The sequence below is a fragment of the Humulus lupulus genome, chromosome X (genome assembly GCF_963169125.1).
Source record: "Humulus lupulus chromosome X, drHumLupu1.1, whole genome shotgun sequence".
Lineage (NCBI taxonomy): Eukaryota > Viridiplantae > Streptophyta > Magnoliopsida > Rosales > Cannabaceae > Humulus > Humulus lupulus.
In genome coordinates this window covers 135,394,839-135,418,753 of record NC_084802.1, presented here as the reverse complement: position 1 = coordinate 135,418,753, position 23,915 = coordinate 135,394,839, and positions in this window count along the sequence as shown.

The window sequence follows — 23,915 nt, the reverse complement described above, 5'->3', positions numbered from 1 at the left end:
CGAGGGCTTAATGCTATGATAGCTTGAGATGTGAGGATTACATCGGTACATGAGCAGACGACTTATGCCAACGTTGTTGAGAAGGCTCTTACCGCTGAGAAGGTAGAGAATAAGATCGAGAGGGAGAATGTTGTGAGATAGGATGTTCACAGGGTGGTGACTCCATTTACAGGGTCTGGTAGGGGCAGAGGCCCCAGTGATCTGAAGAGGAAGACCCCTGGCACTTCAACCACTACTGGTCCTGATAGGAGAGATCGGGGTGCTCAGGGTGGCCGCCAGGGAGGCAGTGAGACATAGAGAAGTTATCTAGAGTGCGAGAGATGCAGGAAATGCCATCCGGGCGAATGTCGGGCAAAAGCTTGTTATCTGTGCAGGGTGGTGGGACACCTTAAGAAGGACTGCCCAACAGTGAAGAATGAGGAACCAAGGAAGGTGGACAGCTTGACTCCCACTCGAGTGTTCATCTTGACGCAGGCAGAGGCTGAGGCTGAGGCTGAGGCTGAGGCTGAGGCTGAGGCTGAGGCTAGTCCCTCGATAGTGATAGGTCAACTTTCTAGCGCTAGCTCTTCTTATACTATATTGATTGACTCTGGTGCTACACATTTGTTTGTTTCTAGTAAGGTAATTGATAGATTGTGTAGACCTAGTGAGTATTATACTGCGGGGTTTGGAACTATTTTTCCTACAGGGGAACTGGTAGTTTCTTCGAGATGGATTAGAGCACTGCCAGTGATGGTAGATAGCAGGGAACTATCAGTAGATTTGATTGAGTTGAGTATGGATGATTTTGATATGATTCTAGGGATGGACTGGCTGGTCAGATACGGGGCTACTATAGATTGTAGGAAGAAGATGGTGACCTTTGAGCCTGAGGGTGAGGTTCCCTTTGTTTTTGTCGGTGTTGTGCATGGACCCTGCATACCCATGATATCAGCACTGAGGGCTAGGGACCTATTACAGGGAGGTTGTATAGGTTTTCTAGCTAGTGTGGTGGATACCACCAGAGTTATGCCAGTGGGGCCGAGAGATACCAGATTGGTACGCGAGTTCTTGGATGTGTTTCCTAAGGATATACCAAGACTCCGAGTGAGGTATGAGCATTATGAGTTCCTGGTCATGTCGTTTGGTTTGACCAATGCCCTAGCAGCATTCATGGACTTGATGAACAAGGTGTTCAAGGACTTCCTAGATCAATTTGTGATTGTCTTCATCGATGACATCTTAGTTTACTCCAGTTCAAAGACAGACCATGAACATCATCTTCGAGATGTATTGCAGAGATTGAGAGAGCATCGATTGTATGCCAAGTTAAAGAAATGCGAGTTTTGGCAACAAGAAGTGACATTCCTAGGACACATTGTTGGTGAAGATGGGATTAAGGTGGATCTAGCTAAGGTAGAGGCAATGAGAGATTGGTTGAGGCCAAAGAATGCCTCAGAAGTTAGGAGCTTCCTTGGATTAGCGGGATATTATAGACGATTCGTGGAAGGGTTTTTGAAGATTGCTGCACCGATGGCAGAATTGACACGGAAGAATCTGAAGTTCATCTGATCAGACAGGTGTGAGAATAGCTTCCAGGAACTGAAAAGACGGCTGCTTACTGCTCCTGTGTTGAGTCTTCCTCCGGATGAAGGGAAGTTTGTAGTATACTATGACGCATCAAGATTGGGATTGGGGTGCGTGTTGATGCAGAATGAGAAGGTTATTGCTTATGCGTCATGGAAATTGAAGAGGTATGAGCAGCGGTACCCTACCCATGATTTGGAGTTGGCAGTGGTGGTATTCACATTGAAATTTTGGCGACATTACTTATATGGAGAAAAGTGCGAGATATACACCGATCATAAGAGCTTGAAGTATATCTTCACCCAGAAGGACTTGAATATGAGGCAGAGACATTGGTTGGAGTTGGTAAAGGATTATGATTGTGATATCCTTTACCACCCAGGAAAAGCCAATGTAGTGGCAGATACGTTGAGCCAGAGGGGCATGGGACAGTTATTTAGATCTACACAGATATCAAATGTAATGCCCCAAATTTCCTAATAAGGTTTAGGACCTTGATTAGGAGGCCGGGAGGGCCATAATTGATTTAATATGATATTTAATGATCATACGCGTGTTAATGTGAATTATATTATTATATGATGATAAATGCATGCGTATGGGAGTATTTAAAATGATAAGGGCATTTTGGTAATTTGGCTTATTGGGTGCGTATTGTAATATGTGAATGAGATTTCATTATTATGGAGATATATTCGAGCTATGCGGCATGAGACGGTCATGTATAATGAGTTAGCGGTTTTATCATAACGGGGTCAATTTTGGGGTAATAGGAATGTTATTTGGTGATAGATTGGGAATATTTGAGATCAGGGTGAAATTCTGGAAGTTTTGACTATAGTGTCCCCGGGGGTGTTTTCGGGACCCCGAGCACTAGGTTTTATTTAAGGTTACTTAAGCTTGAAGTAGCTTGACAGATAAGAACATACGCTAGAAACTTCTCGTTCTCTCTCAAAACAGTCCGTTTTACCGTTTGAGCCTTTTTGAGGAAATCTTGAGTTCTAGGAGTCGGAATCAAGCGAGGGTCGAGGCATAGCGATCCTAGGAAAGATTAGAAGCTTCTTAACCGAAGGATTTGACGAGAAACAACCCAATCGAAGGTAATCTAAGTTTGAAGTTTTAAGTTTTTAAAGTTTTGAAGCTTAGAATTGGACTTTGTTAATTGTTGAGTTTTTGGTCAGTTTGAGCTTTGGGTTTTGAAGGTTTTGGAGTATTGGGAAGCTTGGGAACTTTGATTTGATGATTGGGGAATGTTTGGGTATGTTTTTGGAGGATTTGGAGTGTTTAAAACGCGTTTGGGAATGGCCCAGGGTTGGGGGCCGCGGCCCTAGTTCGAAGAAGCAGGTGTTAGGAAGTGAGCCTTGCTGGGCACCGCGGCCCTAGATGGAGGGCGCCGCGGCCCTTGCCTCAGAGAACCCTGGGGGCCGCGGCCCAAGGTGCTAGGGCCGCAGCCCTTGCCCTGTTTTCACCCCGTTTGCTCGTTTTGACCCCGGGAACTTAGCTATGGGCCTCGGGAGTGTCCCTACTACTTGGATTAGTTTGGATTGATCTCCTGGGGGATAGATATTGGTGTGGAACCTTTGATTATCATGTTGTTAATGGTGTTATGATTAGGTGACCGCTAAGGACTTAAAGGTTGATCGTTCTCAAGGATCGTTCTTATATTGGTACTAGCTCGAATCTGAGGTAAGAAAACTGCACCCTGTGTATATGTGACATGCATGGCTATTATGGATGCATGTTGATTGATTATTGAGCATGACATGCATGGCTATTATGATGCATGTTGATTGGCTGTTGAGTATGACATGCATGGCTATGAATGATGCATGTTGGATGTTTAAATGTAAACATTGTTAGCATAATGAATGCTTGGCAAATCTTGCCCATTTGCATATGACTGTTGTTGAGGCATGCTGCATAGTTAAGTGTGATGCATGTAATGCACGAGAAACATGTGATAGGGCATGCCATGAACGGTGAATATGAGATTGGTCAGAGCTTGAGTCTCTGAGTTTGTGCATGATCATGACTGTGCTAGAAACTGTTTAGTAAGCATGCTGAATGCCCTATTCTTGGATAATTGGCATATGATACATATTGATAGCATTGCTTACTTGTGTATGGACTGAATACAGAATCGACAAAAGTGTTAGTATCAGCTGTGAGGCTGTGACTTATTTGTCAGGCTCGGCAGTATTACTGGACACAGGTCAGGAAGCGCTGACTTACTTGTCAGAACGGCCTTAGCGTGAATCACGCAAGCCAACAGAGATTAGATCTAATCGATTACTAGCATTGAATGACTCAAGGAGCATTAATGCCTGACCGACCCTAAGGGTCGATGAACAAAACAGAGCTTGAAGGCTAGTGGCTTACCTATCAGCCACTCTCTTGCTAGAAAACAGAGCCTGAAGGCTAGTGGCTTACCTATCAGCCACTCTCTTGCTAGAAAACAGAGCTTGAAGGCTAGTGGCTTACCTATCAGCCACTCTCTTGCTAGAAAACAGAGCTTGGAGGCTAGTGGCTACCCAGCAGCCACTCTCCCGCTAGAGAAGAGAGCTTGGAGGCTAGTGGCTTATGTAATAGCCACTCTCCCGCTAGAATCATGTGATGTGCACCCATTGGTTTGAAAGCTTTATATTCAGTGTGGTTATAATGATAATCATTTGATAATGTTATGAAAAGTATTATGTTTTCTTGCTGGGCTTCGGCTCACGGGTGCTATGTGGTGCCGGTAAAGGCAAGAGGAAGCTAGACCATCCTTGAGTTGGAAGGCTTAGGTGATGAGGTGTACATATGCAGCTGCTCGATCACCACGGTCGAGGTTTAAAGTGGAACTAGGGTTGAACCCTGTTTTGCCGCTTAGAATGGCCTGTTGTAAATGTTTTTCTGTAACAGACTCTGAATTGTATTTTCGGGATCCCAATGTATATGTTAAACGTTCTAGTGAAACGTTATATCTTAACCAAAATGTTTAATCCCTAAACCGTTAATCATACTTAGATCACGAATTTGGCCAAATGACTCGATTAGCGAGTTTAGCACTATTTACAAGGCACACCGTAACGGTCCCAGGAGTTAGGGCGTTACATCAAAGGAGTTGGCAGAGGAGATGGCTAGAGTGAGGATAGAGCTGGTTGTGGGCCGGTTGGAAACTATCACCTTACAGTCGACCCTTCTATAAAGGATAAGAGAGGGTCAGATGGATGATGCACAGTTGCAGGAGGTTAGAGGGAATGTCCTAGTTGGAGTAGCTAAGGATTATTACATTTCAGAGATAGGTTTACTACGGTATAAAGGTCGGATTTGTGTCCCGACAAATGTGAGTATTAGACGGGAGATACTGGATGAATCCAGTACTACACCATATTCACTCCATCCAGGCACCACGAAGATGTATCAGGATCTACTGACTTTATACTGGTGGCCTGGGATGAAGAAAGATGTAGTGGAGTACGTGGCCAAGTGTTTGACTTGTTAATAGGTGAAGGCTGAGCATCAGCGACCAGTGGGGTTACAACAACTTTGGGTATTCCCGAGTGGAAGTGGGAAGATATTGCTATGGATTTTGTGGGAAGTTTGCCCAAGACAGTGGGGTTACATGACTCAGTGTGGGTGATAGTAGATAGATACACTAAGTCAGCTCACTTTCTACCAGTGAGGACGACCTATACTATGGATCAGTATGTGGAGTTATGCATGAGAGAGATTGTACATCTCCATGGGGTTCCCAAATCTATAGTATCATATCGGGATCCCATATTTACCTCCAAGTTTTTGGGTGGTTTACAGAAGGCTATGGGGACTCAGCTGAAGTTCAATACAGCCTTTCATCCTCAGACATATGGACAGTCTATGAGGACAATTCAGGTACTGGAAGATATGCTTAGGGCGTGTGTGGTGGACTTCGAGGGGTCTTGGATTAAGTACCTTCCGTTAATTGAGTTTTCATACAACAATAGTTATCAATCAATGATTGGAGTAGCCCCATACGAGATTTTGTATGGAAGGAGATGTAGATTGCCCATTCAATGGAATGAGATGGGTGAGAGGAAGTATTTGGGACAGAAGATGGTTCAGAAAACTAATGAAGCTATTGAGAAGATTCGAGCTCGAATGCTCACTTCGCAGAGCAGACAGAAAAGCTACGCTAATCCTAAGCGTAGGGACGTGGAGTTCCAGGTAGGGGACCACGTGTTTCTGTGAGTGTCACCACTGCAAGGGGAAATGAGGTTTGGGAAAAAGAGCAAGCTGAGCCCTAGATTCATAGGACCTTTTGAGATACTAGAGAGGATCGGGCAGGTGCCCTATAAATTGGCACTGCCACCATCGTTATCAGGGGTTCACGACGCATTCCACATCTCTATGCTTTGGAAGTATGTCTCAGATACGACTCATGTGTTGAGATATGAGGACTTGGAGCTACAGACAAATTTTTCATATGAGGAACGACCGGTTCAGGTCCTAGAAAAGAAAGATAAAGTTCTGAGGAACAAGACGATTCCTCTGGTCAAAGTACTATGGAGGAATAACAAGGTCGAGGAAGCGACCTGGGAGCTTGAGTCAACTATGCGAGATCAGTACCTTGAGTTGTTTAGGTAAATTTTGAGGATGAAATTCTAAGTAGGAGGGGATAGTTGTACCCAAAATGGCTAATAGGGTTTGGCGCCTTGATTAGCGTGCTAGGAGGGCATAATTGGTTTATATATGTGTGTTTGATTGGTTAAATGCGTGACTATGTGGCATGCATGCTTAATATGATTATGTGAGTATGTTATATGCATGTTTATGAGTATTAAATATGGATGTGGGCCCTTTATTGTTCATAAGGGCATATTTGTAATTTTGGCCCATTGAGGGCATAAATGTGATTATATGTGATAAATGGTTGAGACCACATTATTATGTGGACATATTTGCAGTATATGGATCGAGACGGTCCTAGTGAGTAGATTAGTGAAATAGTCATAGCGGGGTTTAAATACCCAACTCGGGGGTAGCCTGGGATATTTTGGGAATTTAGAGAATATTTTGGGATTTATCGAGTAATGAATAAGTATTTGGTAATTAATTGGACGTGAAGGGGTTAATTGGTAAATGGTAGGGACACTTGAGAAATTAGCGGGAATTGGGAAATGATTGTTCTACCCTTAGAAACCAATAGAGGGCTAAGTAATTCAAGGGGTAATTTGGTCTATTTGAGTTAAGAGATTAACCCAGGGGTAAGTCTAGACTCAGCCAGAAGCCACCCAAGTGATCTGAAATCTTAGCCTTCTCTCTCTCTCCCTCATACATGTATTCCTCTCTCTCTCTCTCCTTGTGTATTGAAGTTGAAGAAAAACAGAAGGAAATTCAAGGGTTTGGGCTGGGGGAAATCAAGGCTAAGGTTAATCAAAGGTTTCTAAGAAATTTAGACCATCAATTTAGGTAAGAGTTATAATCCTAATCTATTGATTTAAGTTGAGTTATTTTGGAGTTTAAACTTATGTAAATTCTGGGTTTTGGTTGAATTTGGGTGTTTAATAGGGGTAAGAATTGATTATAAGCTAGATATAATGTTTAGACTAAAGGGATGAAGATTCTAGGCTTAAATCCAGGTTTGGTTGCTGGTTTGGGGTGTGAATTTAAGGTTATGCTCGTGGAGAAACGCTGAGAGAAGTTAGATTTTCTGGGTTTAGGGGCTCGGGTCACGGCCTTGTTCTTCAGGCGCCGCGACTCGCGAGAGTTTTGGAGGCTGGGAGCCTCTATTCGCCAGGCGCGTCGTGACTAGGAGGGGTGCAGGTCGTGGCCCGTGTCCACCATCAAGGAGGACTAGGCCTCTATTTAAGGGGCGGGTCGTGGACCTTAGGGGCAAGTTGCGGCCCTAAATGGGGAATTAAGGAAAAATAAGGTTTTAGGCTCGGGGATTCAAACCTAGGCGCTCAGGATGGATCCTACTACCCGGTTTAGTAGAATTCAAGGTCCCGGAGGCTAATATTTTCGCCCTAAGTATTTATTTGGATTAGAAATTATAGTTATCCATTGTTGTTGTGACTAGGATTATCACTAAGGCTCAGCACTGAGGATCGTGTCCGAGACCGTTCTTTATTCTTCGCTCGAGATTCTAGGTAAGAAAACTGCACCCCTGTGGTTGTGAACGTGACTGAGGTTCCCAAAAATTGAATACATGTACTATGTGATTGTATGTTGATATGTTATATGAGAATGAACGGCCTAAGGGTGTTGGGGCTGATGATAAGCGTACTGAACGCAACTTGGCCTAAGCGAGCCGGGGTCAACTAGATAAACAAAGGGCTCGACCTAAGCGTACTAACCCTGAACATTTGTGTAACTGGCTAAGTTGTGAACTTGAGATTGTGTGTTTACCATTGGTTAGTTTGATGTTGGTATTTTGTTATATAATTGAACTATTTGAGTTAAGATTGATTCAACATTATTGTTGCTATATGTGCTTGCTGTTCATAGTTTTCTTGTCGGCCTTGGCTCACAGGTGCTATGTGGTGCAGGTAAAGGCAAGGGAAAGCTGGACCAACCATGAGTTGGAGAGCTCTGGGGCGAAGTGTACATAGTCAGCTATTCGTCCGCCACAGCTGAGGGAAAGTACAGGGACATAGCCCTAAAACTTGTATTTTGCCATTAAAGTGGCTTTTGGTTGTATTAATTTCTTTTTGGGATTGTAAATTACCACTTATACCCTGTTTTTGGGATCCCATGTATCAAACATCTATTTTAATGAAAATTAATCGTTTATGATCAAAATCTTTTTAGACCTAACCGTTTATGATCAAAATCTTTTTAACCCTAACCTGATTAAAAGCTTTTTTACCCTAACCCTAACCTGTTTAGGATCACATTATTGTTCAAATGACTTGATTAGCAAGTCTTGCACTATTTTAAAATACAAAGTGTAATGGTCTTGGTTATCCATGGCGTTACAACCCTACTTTTAGGGTGGGGGCCTCTTAGCCTCATTAGATGATAGGGGGATTTCTTGGTCCCCAAGCTCGAGCTCAAATGAGTCCTCCAGTTAGGTTCCTTTTACTTAACATTTTTCATTGTTGGACTATATAGTTTCTTTTTCCAAACATAATCAATCTTTTTTCTTTTTCAGGCGATGTGGACTTAGACCTCAATAACATCCTCGGGATTCCCCCCAAGGCCCGAGGTAGCAAGCGGGGTTGCGTATCCTCGAAGAATGGCACACCTCTCACTAATGTAGCGAAGATGAATGAAGACCTTCCTCTTGCGACCTCGAAGATTGCCGCAAGCGAGCCAAAAACCAAGGCACCGTCTCCCTAGAGAAAGAAGTCTCACCCTCTTCCTCCCAGTATAGTCCCTACTGAGGACAAAGTTAAAAAGATCATAGATCTTACAGCCTCGAAACCAGCAGGCGCCCCGACTACAACCGTGGTGTGCAAGTTTTGCGCCACGCCACACATGCTAGAGTATCCTTTGGAAAATGAGGCCAGGGCCCTAGGGGCCGACTTATGATCGGATTTGTTGTCCCGGATGGGCCAATCATGCAGCAACCTTGACGCTAACGTGTTGATGTTTCCGAAGGGAGATAACACAACTACCCTCTTCGACCAGACCTTGGAGCTTGAGGTTTCTGTAAGTCTGATCTACTTTGCTCTTTATTTTAACAATTTTTTCTCCATTATCTAATTGTTATTGTTTTTCCCTTTAGACTCTCCTCAGATTCATACACCAGTGCTCCAACCTGTCCTCAAAGGTCGCGACTGCCAAGAAGTTAGTCAATGATGCCCATCAAGCTCGAATTCAGGCTGAGGATAATCTAAAAGAGGACAAGAGAGCCCAGAATAGGGTCGAGGATTAAGTGAAAGAGGCTTGGAAGGCCTAAGCTAAGGTCGAGGATGCCCTCAAAGCCTAATAGGACATGCTTGCTTCTTCTGAGGTCGACGCCAGTCGTCTGAAGGCAGAGCTTAACACCAACACAGCCGACTTCGACGCTGCCAAGGCTGAGATCAAGCACCTTAAAGATGATAAGGGTGCTACCTATGTAATCCTGGAGGATGCAAAGAAGCGTATGCTTGAGGAATTTGTTGCAAAAAAGGAATGGGCAACTGACCGAGCTATGTACTGCATGTGGTCACTTAACCTCGATATCGACACCTCATTTTTGATGGACAAGGAAGAGGAATTTCTGGCCAAGTGGAAAAGCTCGATTGGCTGAAGAAGAGGTGACGGGCACCACCTTGGAGGCGTGTGGTGAAGAGGAAAAAACTGAAGAAGCCGAGTCAGCTTCTGCTGCTTAAGAATGATTTCTGTTTTACAAGGGCTGCATCCCTTATTTTGTTTTTTTTGCAATTAACTTTTTGATGCCCTCTTAAGGATAAGACAATCATAACTCAAGCTTGAGTTATTTTATGAATGCTTGTTTTTTCTGGTAGTTTTTTATGCTTAAATCTCTTTCTCGAAATCTTTAGTCATATTATCTACATAAATTTCATCTTATCCTTATGCATCATACTCCAGGTTCAAAATATTTTGAGCATACAAGAACTTGCTCTTATATCGGTTTATTTATACAAATATTGTCGTGCTTAAGTTTGAACTTCCATATATTCATACACAGTTCATTTGATTGCACAATTTCGACCTCATTATACTCAAGGTCAAATATTACTTTTACCATGTATTTTTGTTTAAAAATGCTTATTGGTGTGTAATCTCGTTAGTGTAGTTATTTTTTGCTTAAGTATAGTAACTTTTCCTCTTCCTCAAGTATGATCTCGAGGTTGCGAGGTCAAAACTTTTTGAAAAAAATTCCAGCCCTATCTCGACTCATGAATTTTGTTGGTTTGTCTTGAATTCAAACTTTTGATTGTGTCGATTAGTGTTTTCTTGTTTGTTCCAAACTTGTTTTATTCGTGTTTGGTTAATAATCCATCCACTGTAATGTTATTTTTATTGATGCTATATTTTCGAGCTTGTGGTATAATTGTATACCACTTATGCCCCTTAATCTCCTATGATTATAAAATCTTAGGTTATTGAATTTCGGGAGCTTGCAATAGATACTTTTAGTAAGATGATTTTTTATGTGATTAAAAAATAGATTCTCTCTTTGAGACAGATGCCATAGTTTTCCTAAACATGAAAACTATTCAATTCCTCTTCTCTCAATGAAACCTCTCTAGATCTCATATGTGGAGTACATCTAGAGAGTCATAAATCAACATTTTAAATCTTACGTGCCCACACATGTCCTTGTGTATTTGAGGAGTTGTCTGGAAGATCAAGGTGTGAAATTTCAAAATTTGGATACGAAGATCGTTGAGTATATACAAAAAGATTCTAGGACACTTGATAGGCTACAAGAGGTAATCTCTAATCTGGTTGTATGTAATTTAATATATATATGTGTGTGTGTGTGTGTGTGTGCGTGTATGATCTTGGCTGGTATTAATAATTATTAAAAAGGGCCCATTCCCCATTGCGTATCTTTGATTTGCTCTTTTAATACCAATAATTGGTACCAGAGCAGTCTACATATGTATATTAAATGTTGTGTGGGTTTCTTGCATTTGTTATGTGTATGTTGATATGTATATTGAATGGATGGATATATTTTTTGAATGTATGGTTGAATGATGGATCGTTAATTATATGGTGTTATTGGGTTAGGAACTTTAATTTTCTAGATCTTGTGTAAGCCATAAAGGGCAAAGGATTTTTGTAATTTTTATTTTTTGAAATTAAAATTTTATAAATTTGTACACAAATATAGAAGAACACGAGCCACCAGCCTAGTCGATGGCCCAAGCTCCTCGACCACCAGCCCCGCGTCTGCCTCACCAAAGCGCACTAGGCCCCGCGGCCTGCGCCTCTATATCGCCCGTTGCACTTGTGCCATGCGTGCCTGGCCCTAGCCTCGTGCACCTGTGTGCCTAGTCGAGCCTCTTGCGGGCACCCATGTGCCTAGCCAAGTCCCTTGCGCGCACCCAATAGCCATTCCCATTTGCTGTCTTTGACAACCACCCAACCCGAGCCTATGGCTAACCCAGCCACCGGCCCTAGTGTTCCTTGGGCACCATTCTTGGTGCCCAAACACTAGATCCTATTTTTGTGCATTATTATCTTTTATTTAATTAATTTTTAAATTGTTTGAATTTAAAAGTTTAATTATCTTATTTTATTTTATTAGAAAATAAAATATCTTTTAGTTGGTTAAAATTTAATCTTAAGTTTAAATAATTATTTGAATTTGATTATTTAATTATTTAAATTCATCTAAATTAAAAAGGTGACAAAAATGGTTATTTAACTAAAATTTAGTTTTAATTAAATATATTAGTTAGAAAGTTAATTTCTAATTAATTGGTTGGGCATAACTAAATTCCTAAATATTAGCAAGAAAGCCTAAAAGAAAGGAGATGCATTCATGGAATCTTGAAAACTACATCAAATGCTATTTTGTAATTTTACTTATATTTTTTCAAGGGTTGTAAATTTAGAAATACTCAATAGTACTCGGTTCATAATTTATTGTTTATTTATTTAAATAAATATTAATTAATATTTGATTGATAACATGATCATGCATTAGTCGATTACATGCAATGCATGAAACCCCACACAATTTTCATAAATCATCCATCTTTTAGAAACATGATTTTTTAGGATTGTCCTAATTGTTTATATGAATTGTTTTGGAGAAATCAATTGCATGTAAAATACTAAGTATTAAATTAGTTAAAACTTGGTAACTCACACCATAATAAAGACAATAGTTTTTATAGGCCTTTAAGATAACCAACTTCATTTAAAAGGTGTTTTAGTAAAGTTAGATGAATGTAATGGGTAATTATTTAGATCACATTAATTATAGAAACATGCTCTTTTATAATTATAATGTATTTTGTAATTAATTACATTTATTGGGTTATTAATATACTAGTAATTAATTTATAATTAATTGATATGAATGTGGGCATTTCAATGTGACTTATGGTCTCTATTATTAGTACAACACAATGAGATATGAATAGGGAATCAAGGCGGCTTTGTTTTCGTCCCCTTAAGGAAGGTTTCTAGACATATTAATACCAAGGTTAGCTTCTTACAAATATATGAAGGAGTGATGTATTTTAGGCTTGACCAGCCCTAAGGCGACCCTCTCTAAGTTAAGTCGTGAATTTCGAAATAATGTGTTACACTTACAAAGATGCAATTAAGCTTTTGTAGTGGATAATTGCATCTTGACTAAACTAGCGGTACTTTATATTTAAAAGAGAAAATAAAGAGTTATGTTAAATTTTAAATTATAAAGACAAGATTGCCTTATAAGCTATCTGAATTTAACTTGACCGACCCTAAGGCGACACTTTATTTGTTGGGTAGTTTTATCATGGAATAGTAAATGTTTATTTATGTGTTTAAATTGCTGCATTCATGCATCATATTTACTTTTTGAATAATTGATATTTTTCAAATAGTAATATTATTTTATTTTATTTTATTTATTTTCAGTCATAAAATGTTACCACCCAATTATTTTCCTATTATGTGCCCAGTGATGCATCAAAATGATTGATGATCATATAAGTAAAGTGAAACTAACTAAAAAAGATGAAGGAGGATGTATAAATTCAACTTTATTTATTTTTCTGGCTAAAAAGCTTTAAAATATCTATAATGAAAAACGACCTCCTCCTATACCATCATGGGATGCAAGGAAAGAGGAACATGAAAAATATGCTGATTGGATAAGATCAAATCACATGGAAAGATTTTACATTCTTAGTACCATGGAAGAAAAGCTAAGGAAAAAGTTTGAACACATTGAATATGCTCATGACATGTGGGATGCTGTCTATGAGGATATACAGACAAGACCGCAATTGCAGAAAAGGTAGATATGATTTACCTTTACCTTAGACTTAATAGTGGATTAAAACATATAACATTCTGAATCTTTGATTTGGAAACCACTAATCATAATTTTTGTTCTTCTTTATAGACACTTGAGCAATCAAGAGGTACTTCCAAATGGAGACAAAAAGGGAAAAAGAAAGAGAGAGAAAGCGTCTAGTTCAATAAAGCGTTGAAGAAGTCCATTTATTTTAAAATTCTTTAGTATTTATTAAAAGAAAACTTTGTTGTTGTTTGAACAATGTTTAGTTTGTTTCTTTTAGTATTTTGAATTTTATTGCATGTAATGACTTTAGATTATTTTCTTTATAATTTGATTATTTTTAATTTTTCTTTAGACATGCAATTGAATATTCAGACTTTAACGCTTTCATTAAATTGAACAAACACTTAATAACTCAGAATTATTTAAAGTAGCAAAACTGCAAGGAAACAAAAGACAAAAAGTTTCAAATGAGGATGACACATATCTTTGGCATCTTAAACTTGGCCATGTAGGTCTAGACAGAATAAACCGGTTAACAAAAGATGAACCATTGAGAAAACTAAGAGTTGGAACTCTTCCGGATTGCTAATCTTTTCTAGAAGACAAAATGACCAAACATCCTTTCTCAGCGAAAGGAAAAAGAGCTAAAGAACCTTTAGAGCTTCTATACAGCGATGTATGTGGTCCAATCAATGTACAAGAAAGAGGTGGGTATGAGTACTTCATCACTTTTATTGACGATTACTCTAGATATGGTCATACTTAATGCTTAGGAAATCTGAAACCTTTGGTAAGTTTCAAGAATTCAAACCTCAGGCTGAGAAGCAATTAGGTAAGACTCTTAAGACACTTTGATATGAACGAGGTGGAGAATATTTGGATTTAGAATTCAAAGATTTCTTTTTGGAGCATGGTATTCTATCCTTACTCATAGCATCAGGAACGCCACAATGAAATGGTGTTTCTAAAAGAAGACAAGACTTTGTTAGACATGGTTAGGCCTATGTTAAGCTACTCTTCACTTCCTCTCTCATTTTGGGGATATGCACTTCAAACGGCGACTTACATTTTGAATGTAGTTCAATCTAAGACCATAAGAAAAATGCCACTAGAACTGTGGAATGGAAACAACGCTAGTTTGAACCATTTCTGAATTTGGGGTTGTCCTGCTCATGTTCTTAGACCTAAATTAGGGAAACTTGATTCAAGGTCTGAACTCTGAAGTGTCCATTTTTGTGGGCTATGCTCTAGAGACAAGAGGCAGTTACTTCTATTCAAAGATCAAAAGGTATTTGTTACCACAAATGCAACCTTCTTTGAACACGACTATGTGAATAACACTATGCGAATAACTATAAACCTCAGAGCAAGGTAGTTTTGGAGGAACTCACAGCTGATAAGATTCCATCACCATCATCATCATCATCATTAAATGATAAACGACAAATCGAGGAAACCACTATTCCTGAAAAGGAAACCCCGATGCAACGTCGCAATGGGAGGATTGTGAGACAACCTGTTCGCTAGAACATGAGGCACATATCCTTGTTTCTAATACAGACAAGGATGATCCGTTAACCTTCAAAGAGGCAATGGATGATCCTGAAAAGGAGAAATGGCAAGAAGTCATGAACAAAGAAATGGAATCTATGTATTCCAATTCTGTCTGGGAACTTGTAGATCTACCTGAAGATGTCAGGCCCATTGCAAATGGATATACAAGAAGAAAATAGGTGTAGATTGGAAAATGGAGACTTTCAAAGCAAGGCTAGTAGCCAAAGGCTACACTCAGAGAGAAGGTGTTGATTGTGAATAAACATTTTCTCATGTGGCCATGCTTAAATCCATTCACATCCTGTTATCCACAACTTCCACCTATGACTATGAGATATGGAAAATGGACGTCAAGACTGCCTTTCTATATGGCTATCTTGATGAAAGTATCTATATGGTACAATCAGAAGGGTTCATCAAGAATGGGAAAGATCAAAAGGTGTGTAAGTTGCTGAAATCCATTTACACATTAAGGCAAGCATCTAGATCTTGGAATATCACCTTTGATGAAACAATTACAACATATGGCTTCAAAAAGAATGTTGACGAAGAATGTGTGTACAAATACATCAAAGGAAAAGTGGTGGATTTCCTAGTTCTTTACATGGATGATATTCTCTTCATTGGCAACAATGTAGAGACATTGTCAAACGTGAAGAAGTGGTTAGCCGAAAAGTTCCAAATGAAAGATTTGGGCGAGGCGGGCTATGTTCTGGGAATCCAAATCCTAAGGGATAGGAAGAACAAGCTCTTGGCACTTTTTCAAGCTAATTATATAGTTAATGTTAGGAAAATATGTATTTGCCTCAATGGAAATAGGTAAGATAATTACAACTCTGAACTAAATGTTACAAATAAATATTATTGATTAAAAAGTGTTACAACTCTATGACAATAATTACATGTAAATATAGAGAAAGAGGTAGAAGATGATAGAAATAGAAGATACAACTCTAAGACAAAAAGATACAAATAAACTAGAAGTAGTAGAATGAAAGATATAGATGAGATTACAACTCTAAAACAAAAGATACATATAAAAGAGTAAATATAGAATAATAGAAGAAATGGAAAGCAATAGAATAAAAGAACAAGAATAAGAACAATGAACTAAGAACTCTCACTCATACAACCAAAGTGAAGAGTGTTGGGGATCACCAACTTGAACAAGGTTTGAAACCTTTGTCCAAAAGCTTATTTCCCCCTAACTCAAGCACTAAGGGATCTCTCACAGATAATAGGAAATGCTTTCTGGAATTATCAAGCCTCAATGTATTTCTAGCCAAGTGCTCTAATGGATACAAATGTTGTGTCTTACAAGTGAGCATTAGGCTCCTATTTATAGAGTTTTGAGACACCCTTTGAATTTCAAATTCCACCAACCCCCATGGCTGTTACCAATAATTAATTGGATGTTTTATGGAATTAAAATAGAGATTTGGGAGTTACTTGGCTGTTGGAAACGTTCAAAATTGGATAAAAACCGAATTTGTATGAAGCTGTCAGCCACTAGGGTCGCGGCGCTTGTTACAAGCGCCGCGACCCTTGGTCATTTTCAACAACCAATTTTTTTAGTTTTTTTCCGAAACATTCCAATTTATTCCCACTTGATTTTGTAACTTCCATACACAATATGGGAGTTAAAATCACATCTCTATCAACCATTTCTCATATGACTTTAAGAAATTCATCTCAATATTGTGTAACAACAAATCTACACAATAGTAGGTGATATTTAGGAGTTACAAATTTGTGATAAATTTTTAACACCAAATATGTTACATGTTTGGATATTTCACATATATCCAAATAATGTAACTCTTTATTATATGTTACAATATGTGACACTCTATATCACATTTATTTAATCTAAAACATTATATTATAAAATAATATAATATTACATTATATTATAAAATAATATAACAGATAAGGTGCTTGAAAGATTCTCTATGGAGAATTCCAAGAAAGGTCAGTTACCAACCAGACATGGAATTACTCTCTCCAAGGAACAATGTCTTAAGACACCTCAGGAGGAAGAGGATATGAGAAAGTATCCCCATGCTTAAGCAGTTGGGAGTCTAATGTACACCATGTTGTTTACTAGGTCTGACATATGCTATACAGTAGTGATTGTGAGTTGTTATCAATCAAATCCTGGTTTGGAACACTAGATTGCAGTAAAGCATATTCTTAAGTATCTTAGGAGAACGAGAGATTATATGCTTGTATATTCAGAGGGTGGGTTCAACCCTACTGGATACACTGATTATGATTTCCAATCAGACAGTCATAAGTCAAAGTCTGGGTCAGTGTTCACCCTTGGTGGAGGAGCTGTGGTCTGGAGGAGTATTATACAATCCAACATAGCAGATTCAACCATGGAAGTCGAATACATAGCAACTTGTTAAGCAGCTAAAGAGGAGCTTTGGTTGAGAAAGTTCTACAATGATCTGGAAATAGTTCCAGGTATGGATAAGCCTCTAATCTTATATTGTGACAACAGTGGAGCAGTAGCTAACTCTAAGGACCAAGAAGCCACAAGAGAGGAAAGCATATAGAAAGGAAAAACCATTTGGTTAGAGAGATTGTGCATCGAGGTGATGTGACTATTATGAAGATAGCGTCGGAACAGAATTTGGCTGATCCATTTACCAAGACACTTCCTACAAAGTCATTCATGGGTCACTTGTGCAACATGGGATTAAAGAAGATGCCTCACTTTCTTTGAGGGAAAGTGGGAGATTGTTAGGATTAATGCCCTAAAATCATGTAAAGATATTTTATAGAATTAAATAAAAGAACAATTTTATTATATTTGAATATTATAATTATTGTTTGAATTAATTATATGATAATATCAAGAAAATTCCTTATTCGTTCATGAGAATATGATCTTGTATTAGTACGAGAGAATCAAGATCATATATAATAATAGTCAGTAACATATTAAAGTATGGAATCTATTATTAATGGTTACTAGTACGGTTTTCTAAGCATACGAGATGTAAGTGATCTAGATTCAGATTGCTGATGTGAATATACATCTTAGTAAATGCGATGTATATAATAGAGATTATATATGACAGGAACGATAAGAATTATTTATCTTTATAAACTTGTCGTTTGACATAAATATTTGATTCTTATCATAATAGATGATCGTTTGTAGATTAGTCTAAATCTTGAGTATTCATGAACTCCTATTGTGTTTATTTGATATTTTCATTCACTTGTTAAGGTTTATTAGTATAATGAGGCTAATGACTTTTGTTTTTGAGATTCAATATCATGAATGGTTGGGAACATGAATTACAATAATGGAATCCATACTTTCTTAACGGATCAAATAATTGTTCACTTAAGGGTTAATTCTTGAACATAATAGTTATTGAGCTCAAATCTATAATTTTATTATATATTAATTATTCGCTAGTGAATTAGGGGTACTTAAGGATCAAAAGGTAATTAGAAGGGTAAAATGGTAATTTTGACCAGCTCTAATTAACGAACCAATAAATGGAGGACAAAACTACATTTATTGATTATATCAATGGACTACAAGAGAAAACTCTGTAAATATAATTCTATCAATACCTAGAGTGAAAGTCCATATTTATAGTAAATTAATCGTGGAATTAATAAATAAGATTATTGGATTAATGTGTTTATTAATAATCTGGTTTATTGGAGCTTCGTATTATAGGTCCATGTTCCCCAGATCACTTATGTCCTACACTGTCAAGGGTAAGGATGTCTAAAGAAAGATTTTGTAGAGAGAATGACTTAATTGCAAAAGAATTAATTTTTCAGGGCAAGAAAATAATTATGTGATAATTATGGGCAATTGATTAATTATGAATTAATTAATTATTTAACTATATAGTTTCTTATTTTGATAAACTATAGGTTAAAATTAACATTAATCTTGTTTGGATTAATATATAGAGATAGAATAATAAATTTCTTATTTAGAATATGATATTTATTTATTTATTTAAAGTTGATATTTTAAGATAAAATTCATTTTGAATTAACTCATATTTATGTTGGGATAAATATATTGTCTTAAAAGTTGGTTAAACAAACAAATGAGAAAATTAGGAAAAACCCCAATATGTGGGGCGACACACTCACTGTGTAGTGAGTGTGGCGCCACACACATGGATTTAAATTTCAAATTATTCCTTTTTATATATGATTTAAAAAAAAAAAAAAGTACTTATAACATATCATTTTTAATTTGAATTCTATTTTCAATAAAATAAAGATTAATTAATTAGATTAATTATCTTTATAAAAACTGATAGAGAGATACTTTCAGTAAGATGATTTTTATGTGATTAAAAAATATACTCTCTCTGAGACAAAAGCGATAGTTTTCCTAAACCTGAAAACTGTTTAATTCCTCTTCTCTCAATCAAACATCTCTAGATGTCATGTGTTGAGTACATTTAGAGAATCATAAATCAACATTTTGAATCCTACTTGCCCACACACGTCCTTGTGTATTTGATGATTGGTTTGGAAGATCAAGGTTTAAGCTTTTAGAACTTGGATTGGAAGATCGTTGATTTTATACAAAAAGATTCGATGACTCTTGATAGGCTACAAGAGGTAATCTCTAGTCTGATTGTATGTGATTTAATATATATATATGTGTGTGTATAATCTTGGCCAATATTAATAATTATTAATTAATTATATTTTTTGAATTTTTTAAATAAATTTTTATTTTAAAAAATAACATTTAAATATTAAGATGATTAGTTTTGAATTAATTAGTTTTCTTTATTTAAATAATGTGGAAAAGCATTTTCGATAATTCAAATTGGATTTGAATTTGAAAAAATATTTATATTTTAATTAATCTGATAAGATAACTTATCACATTTATATCTTTTTGAATAAATAATTATTAAATAATAATTAAAAGAAAATGGTTGGAACATATCCTTGAAATCAGAGATGTGTTACATGCCAACTACAATTCATGCACTGTAGTTGGCGCGTAACAAGGTCAAAGAATGGATCTTGGATACTTATTTTATTTATTTTATTATTTAATAATTGATTTATAATTTGAATTTTTAATTTTAAAATTTAATTAATTCTTTTATAAATCTACTAGATAAAAATAATTTCGGTAGACTTTTGACAGAGAGAAAAATATATCGTATTATTTTTCTCAATCCTTGAAAACTGTCTCATACCTAATATTCCAAGATCTCATGTGTTGAGAATATCTTGTGAATTACAAATTTTCGTACAATTACTCTATGTGCCCATATATGTCTTGAGGTGTAGAGATACATTTTGGAAGATCTTGGTCTGAGTATTTCAAAGACTGCTTTGGATTGGATGTTCATTGGAGATACAAGAAGATAGCAAGGATTCTAGATAGTTCTTTAACTGTTTTGCATGTTAATGGATCCGATTATTTAAAGTTTGTTTAAATATTTTTTTTTTGAAATCTCTGGGCCCAACACCCCGTGCTTTCCGCTGCGCACATGGTAAACCAGTTACCAACATCCCAAGCTTGCAATCCCTAACAATCCATCATCTCCTCAAGTTGATTCTTAATTTTCTCAAAATCAATAGTTGATTTGGGAACACGAGGAGTGCCTCGAACATGAAGACATTCAAGCTCACTTTAGGCGTCAAATTGCTGAGGTTGAAGAAGGAAAGAGAAGGAGACTACGGTTTTCCATGTATCCTGATCCAGACCATGAGATCCATTTGATCCCCTTACATCACAAGTGTAGGGTTACCATAGCATTTCCCCCAGATAGGCTCTCCTTCGAATTTATGGAGAGCACATCAAACCAGCTATATTGTCAAACAACTCCCAAAGTTTCTTCTCCCCCGAGCTCGGAGAGTTCTTTCTTTGAGGAAGAACATTACCAGAGCTTTGTTACCTCAACAAGACAGATTTCAGACATTCAATCTTGCCATGGACTAAAGCTGTTCAGAAATTTGGTGTGTCGGCTTGCCAACTCCAATGAAAGGAGTTGTTTTGCTCCGGGTGAAGACGACCTGGAGAGAAAAGTCAAGCTCGCGACCTGGAGTTACGAGCATATGTGAGTTGGGTCACTACTGCCTTTTAAGGAGTACTTTAGGAAGTTCACCAACTACGTCGGTATTGCCCCCTTCCAGCTCCACTATAACTCATTCAGGGTCCTAGCGACATTAAGGACACTATATCACGAGAAGAAATGGGATGGACCCTCGGCACACGAGATTCTGTTTCTCTTTTGTATGAAAAGGAACCCTTCCTGAGCTCATGGTGGGGATGGCTTCTATTACATGTCGATCTATCCAAGGGAGAGGAGGTTTTTTAAGGATATACCTAATCACCCTTCAAACTTCAAGACCATCTTCTTCTTGACAGACGGAATCGATCCGTCCAGATTCTATTCTTTTCAACGAATCTGTAAGTATTTTCTTCTTGAATTCTTTCATCTCAAGCTCAAAATGCTCATCCAAGTTACTTGTGCAGCCAATTACAACCGCCCAAAGCCTAATGAGTCTATGAAGGAACATCAGGAGGAAAATTTGAAGCTCCCGTATGGTCAGCGGTCCCTCAGCTACCTAATACGCGAGGATAAGCTTCGTCTATGTAGTCTCCTTGGTGTAGGCGAGTCTATAGATGATGCTGGGACTCATAAGTACGTGAGATGGGAAGATGTCCCTGTCCTAACTGCCAAGCTCCCATCGAAAAGGAAGCACTCAAGCTCATAGTCTCGAGCCTCTATTCCTCGCTTAGTCAAACCTTTAGGCTTGAGGAACAAGGCACAAGACGAGGCCTCTCCTAGCCCGTTTAATGGAGGTAAAGTTATGTTAGACATGTCTATATGGTCTCCAACCATTTTAAAACAAGAGCCCAATGTCGTAGTCCTTTTTAATGATCCCCATAACAATTTTATGACCTGGTCGTGGTAGATTTTAAGGTACATAGGGACAGTAGTTGCTTAGGAAAATATCAAACCATGTATAGTGTAAACGAGGTTTGGGAAGGGGTAGTCGTCTAACACAGGACTAATGACTATAAGGATTTGTCAAGGTTTTCCCCTACTTATCGAGAAGGAACTCCCTTATAATCATCTGAAGATATAGGGATTTCCTGGTCCCTAAGTTCGAGCCAGAGGGGATCTTCTAGTTAGGTTCCTTTACTTATAAGTTCTCATATATATATATATTGAATATGATTAATACTAATATTTATTTTCCTTTTTACAGACGAGATGCATTCGGGCAATGATAACATTCTAAGCCAGCCCACTGTATCTAAGGGATCCAAGCGCCAATGGGTGTCCTCGAAGGATGTTCGTTTCTCCAAGGCTGCAAAACCAACCGAGACTACAACTGCAGCCTCAAGGCAGGTTGAGTATGGCCCTGCCATTGTCCCTCTAGTGCTTCCAGAGGTTTTAGTTCCTTCTCCTTCAATTTAGATTAAGAAAACTCGTCCTTCCCACACTCCAATCTAGGATCGTAAGCTCATGGTCGCACCCTACGTTCTTGAGTTTGTGGTCGAAAACACCTTTGACACCTCAGGAGCTCAACTGGGTTTAGATACCTTGACCCACATTGGTCAATGCTACAGCAACCTCGGAGCTCCCCAGTGGGAGTTCCTAACAGGCTGTAAAGACACCACTTCCCTTTTTGATAAGAATGGAGATGTGTTCTCTTCGGTATGTTTTCCTTAAAAATTTATTAACTTTGCTCTTTAATGTCAAACTCTTTGTTTCCAGGAATTTAACATCTGTTCTCGATTGCAGGCCTTCCTTGCCTTTGCCTAGCATAACTATATTTTTGACCATGAGGTTGCAATGAACAAGGTGTACGCTCAAAGTGCCAAGGAAGCACATATCAGGGCTGAGGATGGTCTTAAGAAGGCACAAAAGGAGCTGGAGCTTAAGAGGGCTCAAGAGCTAAACTCCAAGCTCGAGGAGGACAAGAAGACAACTTTTGATTTTATCGAGAGAGAGATGGCTCGTCTTCTTGAGGAATTCAGGACTAAGAAGGACAACCCCTTTGATATGGAGATGTACCGAATCTGGGTCACGAATCCTGACCTTGATACCAGTTTTCTGGCTTGCAAGGAGTCTGAGTATGTTGACAGGTGGCAGGCTCGTTTGGAGGAGGAGGAAACCAAGCTCACAACTCAGGAGACTGCAAAGGCCAAGGAGCAAGCCGGATCAGTGGATGTTGGGGCCGCCAATCCTTGAAGATACAAACATGGGTTGTGACCCATGGTACTATTTTATAATTGTAATTATCATTTTGTTATGACCTTGGCGAAAAGACAATTTATAGCTCAAGTTTGAGCTATTTTTATTATATTGTGAATGCTCTAACTTAATAGTAGTTTTTATGCTTTTAATTTTCTAGCTTGAAAACATTTTTGCACATTATCTACTTTTAGCCTTTTTCCTTAATATTGTGCATCATATTTTCATATCGAAACATTTCAAGCTTATTACTAAGGGCTTGCATTTATACCTGTTTACTGAAACAAGTATATGCATAAGCTTAAATTCGAACTTCCATATAATCATACATAATTCATTCGATCACTCATTTTTGACCTCGTTATATTCAAGGTTGAACACTACTTATACCATGTATTTTTTCTTTTAAAAATACTTGTTGGCGTGTAGCCTCATTAGTCTAGCTATTTTTTGCTTAGTGATTGTAACTTTCCTCATCCTCGAGTATGGTCTCAAGGTAGCGAGGTTGAAACTATTTTGCAAAAAATTCCAGCTCTGTCTTGTTTTATGAATGTTGTTGGTTAATCTAGAATTCCAACTTTATTCTTGTATCAATTTATTTATTCAAGATAATATGGACTCGTAATGGAGTTATGCTCGTGTTTGGTTATTGGTCCATGCTCTTACTGTTATGCTCGTGC